Source organism: Mesoplodon mirus, assembly GCF_964341445.2.
Source record: "Mesoplodon mirus genome assembly, chromosome: 20".
In the NCBI taxonomy this organism is placed as follows: domain Eukaryota; kingdom Metazoa; phylum Chordata; class Mammalia; order Artiodactyla; family Ziphiidae; genus Mesoplodon; species Mesoplodon mirus.
Window position 1 is genome coordinate 40,501,413 of NC_138996.1, and position 5,821 is coordinate 40,507,233.

At 44.2% G+C, this 5,821-nt stretch overlaps 1 pseudogene across 1 annotated transcript; it reads left to right on the forward strand.

Annotated features, from left to right (window-relative positions):
- The first annotated feature begins 311 nt into the window (after positions 1 to 311).
- LOC309795987 (protein CEBPZOS-like) lies at positions 312 to 654 on the forward strand (annotated as a pseudogene). Its single transcript has one exon. The product of its transcript is annotated as a protein CEBPZOS-like (transcript).
- Positions 655 to 5,821: the final 5,167 nt, after the last annotated feature.

Sequence of the window (5,821 nt, forward strand, 5' to 3'; positions counted from 1 at the left end):
AATGCATTTCAAAAAAATAAAATAAATTTTAAAAATTAATTATACACACACACACACACACACACACACACACACCCCTATACCTATATCTAGAGTCTAGAGTCTGGCTCTGGAGTCAGACTGCCTGATCCCATGTTCAGATTACACCACTAACTAGTTCTGTGGCCTCAGACAGTTTTCTTTGTCTCTTGGTGTCTCCATTTCCTCGTGTGTAAGTGGGGTTAATCATAGCAGCGAAGATTGCTGCCATGTCCGGCCTGCTGTCTGCCACACGCGGTGGGGTGTTGCTCCAGGACCTTGCTCCAGATGTGATGGCCCACGCTCTGGAACCACTGGCAAGAAAATCTTTAAAGGAGTTTTAGTAGCTGAACTTGTGGGCATTTTTGGAGCATATTTTTTGTTTAAAAAGATGAACACAAGCCAAGGTTTTAGGCAAGCAATGAGCAAGAAATTTCCCTTCGTCTTGGAAGTTTATTACAAATCCATTGAACACTCTGGAATGTACAGAATCAGAGTGCAAAATCAAGAAAAATGGCTGAACAGCAAAAATTAGAAATTTGACCATTGATCAAGGTTTGCTCTTTTTCACAGTAGCAGGCAAGATGAAAATTCCATAGTTGACATGGATGGATTTTAGAATATTTAAGGCCAAATGTAAATTCTAATTCAGTTAGATGTTTTATTCTTTGGGCTAACTGTGAAGAAATTGATGGCAAGTTTGTTTATATTATAAATGGGGTTATGTTTATGCTACTCAAAATAAAGTGGTTCTCCAGTAATAATAATAATGGCACCTACTTCACCAGGCTGTTGAACAGAGTAAATTAGGTGATCTGTGTAGAGTGTCACCAGGGCGCTTGGCCTGCAATCAGTACTCAGTGCCCGTTCGCTACTTCAGAAAAAGGGCTAGTGCAGGAACTCCTGCGAGAGCTGATTAAGGTTCAACTAGAGTGAAAGCAAAGGAAACGTTAAGGGATGGACTGTAGAAACGAATCACCACGTTAGACCAGAAACTCCACGAGAGTGGGTACTGTGACCGCGTTGCTTGCTGTCACATCCCCAGTGGCTAGTATGGCGCCTGGCATTAAGGAAGCATGCGACGAATGTGCATGGATTTGGCTTGAACTCACGCACGATGCAGGATAAATGCACATGTTCTGCTGTGGATCGGTTATGCTCGTGCGTTGCATATACATATGCTGTTGATGATACGGATCAGTTTTGATAATATCAAGACAAACATGAACTCAATATAAAAAATAAACTCAGAGATGGAAAAATATTCAACATTATTATTTCAAATGTCTCCCAACTGTGAGAGTTTATGCGGCTCACCCAACTCATCAATTTCCCAAAATGTAACCAAGGCCACATCTTGCTTTACCGTTTCAGCAGGCGCGTGATTTATTTACCAGTGACGCAACTGAGGTTGGCCCAGGCTTTGGCTGACATCCCGGAATAATTTAGGAAAATCTTATTGAAAGTCTCTGCCGCGTGTCCTCTCTGCCTTCCCGACCTCATGTCAAACCTCCTCTTGTTGGGCCCCCAGTGCCTGGGGGAAGTGGACGGGTTTGCGGGATGGTGACTGTTCTCACTGCCTCTGTGCTCTCAGCCAAGGACCCACGTGAACCAGGAGCCTCCTTGCACTGGGGCCTTTCCACTGATGTGGTCCCGGAGGGACGTGTGTGCTCTGACCAGGGATGAGATCAGACAGCTGTAGGAGGGCCTGACCGGTGCTGAACCCAGGCTTGAGAGCAGGTGCTCTTGACAGCTAGGAAAGAATTGGTCTGAGAATCCCCCTGACAAAGGGAACTCACAGAAGTTAGAGACAGGAAAAAACCTACTAGTCAATTCCCTTGCCAAAGATAAATGGATCCCTAGTGTGTCTTCCTGGTTTCCTGGCCACTCCAGTTATATCTGTGTCAGTGTGTTAGGATGAGGGACCATGGGGGTGTGGACAAAAGACTGGGGCCCCAGGCTGGGTTAGTTACTGGGATGAATAAAGATCTGTAACCATAAAGGAGAAGTAATGATACGGGGGAAGAAGAAGAGTTGACTTCTTTTTTAGGACTGGAAATTTGACTAGAGAGAGAAAACTCCATGAAAGATTCTGTGGTTATTGTTTTCCTCATGAAGAGCTGAGTATTATTTATCCAAAGCAAAGACGGACTCTTACTCAGAGTTTGCTCATATTTTGCTGAAAAGTAAAGGTGTTGAGTAAATATTTTTGACCTTGCAAGATTATAATTAGAATATGCATTTTGCTTTTGGAATAGGAATGGCAGAGAAACCTCCTGGGATAATGCTCTGATACAATTTATTGAAGAGGGAATTGTATGATGATTAGTTAAAATGTGGATTTAATTGACTATCTATAGTCACTTAAGAGCCCCACAGAATTTTGTTGCTAAAGATAAGATCATATTTAGATGCAAGTAGGTAGAGAATGAAATCCGAATTGGTTCTTATTTGCTTAGACCATTTTCCTCGTCAGTTTGTAAGAAGAAAAAAGGAGAGGATTCTCAAAGAAACTGGGCATTAGTCATTTTTCTTGGTTTTAATCACATTAAACTAGATGGCTGATTAATTGAATTGACTTGGATTGTCTGGTATTTTTCACTACTTCATGTTTTTGGATGTTTTCAAATTACACGCAGTCGTTTTGATGCATAGCTCACGTTCAGAATAGCTCAGTTAAACAACATCATTCCCAGGCGAGCTCAGCCCCTTTCTCATTCATAATGGAGGTGAAGGACTTCGGCAAGAAGTATTCAGAGCCACTTTCTTCCTCGTAATGTATTCGTTTTCGAAGCTCGTCGTCAGGGTGCTCGCTCCTGATGCCGTTTCCTTCTTAGATTTCAAATCTTTGGCGCTAAGGCTGCTGCTTCTATCGCAGACCCCTGTGATCCAGGATTCTGGCCTGATCCTTCAGCCAGACCAACTCTGAGCACCAAACAGCAGGCAGGCAGAGGGTGAAGCCGTGAGCCCTGAATCCATCTGACCTTTAAAAACCTCTTTTCACCAGCCCGTTGTCTTGATCACACTGCTGGCTTGTGACCTCATGGTGTTCAGGTCACCCAATGTCAGGTCCAGATGGCGTCTTGACCCCTGATGTTCAGGCCAAGCCCTCTACCATGCCTACCACCCCTGTATGCTTCTCACCATTCCAGTTCCTCATCTGGAGTCCACGACCTGGGACCACGTACAACTGATACTGTTAAAGAAAAACTGATTCTGACACTTGTTGAAATGGTACCAATTGAGGTGTCAGAGGATCTCAGTGTTATATTTGGGTTCAGTTCTGAATACAAGAACAGTTAGGGATTTATCCCCAAGTAGCGGGTTAGGGGTTGATGGATGGAGCGTTGATATCAAGCACAGGGGAGTCTCATTAAACTGGCTTAACACGGCTCGTGGTGAAGGCAGGCCAAGGTCTTGTATAGCAAAGGTGGGGATGAGAATGTATTCAGCTGTGGAGGGTGAGGGATTCTCTCTCAACTGGCGTGGCAGGAGTCTTGCTAAAACTGGGCTGTGCAGGCTCCACAAGCAGGGACGGAGGGCTCCAAAGAGCGTGGTTGTGCTGTGTTGTGTATCTGAAAGTTGCCGAGAGGGCAGCTCTTACAAGTCTTCTTCACACACACAAAAAAATTGTGTAACTATATATAGTGATGGGTGTTAACTAGACTTACTGTGGTGGTCATTTTGCAATATATACAAATATCAAATCATTATGTCGTACACCTGAAATGAATATAATGCTCTATGTCAATTATATCTAAATAAAATAAAATTTGATAAATAAAAGAGAAAGTTAGTTTAAAAAAATAGTTTGGTCAAGGAGAGAGTGTTTGTCAGTGTGACAAGCAACAGTTCGTCCAAAAACTTTGTATATAAAATTCAGGTAGGGCTTCCCTGGTGGCGCAGTGGTTGAGAGTCCGCCTGCCGATGCAGGGGACACGGGTTCATGCCCCGGTCCGGGAAGATCCCACATGCCGCGGAGCGGCTGGGCCCGTGAGCCATGGCCGCTGAGCCTGTGTCCGGAGCCTGTGCTCCGCAACGGGAGAGGCCACAAGAGTAAGAGGCCCGTGTACCGCAAAAAAAAAAAAAAAAAAAAGAATTCAGGTAATTGTGGCTCTCCTAGTGGCAGACTGTTTCCATGGACAGACGTGTGCACTTAAACTCGCTCCAGCTTTGCCTACCGTCAGACAGACGGTCATTTTTGCGTTCTCCCTTCCGCCGTCCACGCTGGGCTGGGAAATCTGGTCTGAAGGTTTCATTCAGGACGGATCCTGGGATTTGAGAAGAACCTTGGAAAATGGCTTCTTAATGATGCTCCCATCTTTCACACTCACCCTGCGAAGCAGATTTTATCAAATGAAGAAATACATACGATTCACATGTGATATTTTATTCAGAGGCAAAATTACAAGGGAAGGGAGTTCACGTATTTATACTTGGAAAAATTGGCTAGTTTTTCGTTCAAAACATCTTGTGCCGTTCGATTTTTTTTTTTTTTTTTCTTGAAAGTATCAACTTCATTTAGTACCAGGCCTTGGAGAGAAGGTTGCAGAGTAAATGCAGGCAGGCGTTGCTGAAGAATTTTCTGGTTATGCATGTTTACAAATGAAGAGTGTAAACAAAGAAATGCATTTGATGGGACTTCCCTGGCAGTCCAGTGGTTAGGACTCCACGCTTCCACTGCAGGGGGCACGGGTTCCATCCCTGGTCAGGGAACGAAGGTCCCACAAGCCGTGTGGCACGGCCAAAAAAATTTTTAAATTAAAAAAGTAAAAAAAAAAAAAAAAAAAGAAAGAAAGTTTCTCCTCTAAAAGAAGAAACAGAAGAAATGCATTTGGTATATTTATTGCCAGTCACCCATGGTACAATTTGTACTAAAGTCGCCCTTGAACAAGCTAGGAAGTAAGTAGGATGAATGGGCTGTTTTAGCTCCTTTCCACTGGCTTTTAAAAACACCACCAATATTGAAATATTAGTGTTTGCTTTGCTGGCAGAGTGGATATTCACTGTTCTCCAAACATACAGCTCTTCTCTCCTGGCAGCTTGAACCTTCACACTGCAGCCTTCCCTTGTCTCCGCCATTCCCTACTTCCTCCTTCCTCTAATTATGCTTCCTTTTTTTCAGAGTCTTTTCATGACTCTTTTCTTGTTTCCCTTTATTCCCTTTTGCCTGCATTCCCCATTTCTTTTCCACCCATGGCTTCATTTGGCTACAAGTGCTGAAGACTAATGTTGAGTCTCAAAACTGAATAATAAGCACCATCTCCCCCAAAACAGTTGTACAGATTTTCTATTGAAAATAGTTAGCACTCTTCTGGCTTCGGTGAAAGGGAATTTAAAAGATAGGTCGGGGCCTCCCTGCTGGCGCAGTGGTTGAGAGTCCACCTGTCGATGCAGGGGACACGGGTTCGTGCCCCAGTCCGGGAAGATCCCACATGCCGCGGAGCAGCTGGGCCCGTGAGCCATGGCCGCTGAGCCTGTGTATCCAGAGCCTGTGCTCCACAACGGGAGAGGCCACAACGGTGAGAGGCCCGCGTACCGCCAAAAAAAAATAAGAATAATAATAATAAAAAAATAAAAGGTCGGCAGCTCTTCAACATCCATCCACGACCCCCCCCCCCACCAAACGAGAGCTTCCTGGGACGTGTTAGCAAACTGTTCTTCAGCTTCTGACTCATTTTTCCATACATTAAAGAATTTAGCACAGAGGCATCCTCATGCATCCCAGAAAGGAACCTCCTTCCTCTTGTCAGAGTGAAATTCAGACTTCACCCAAACATTAAATCAAGAGAAGTTTGAGCTG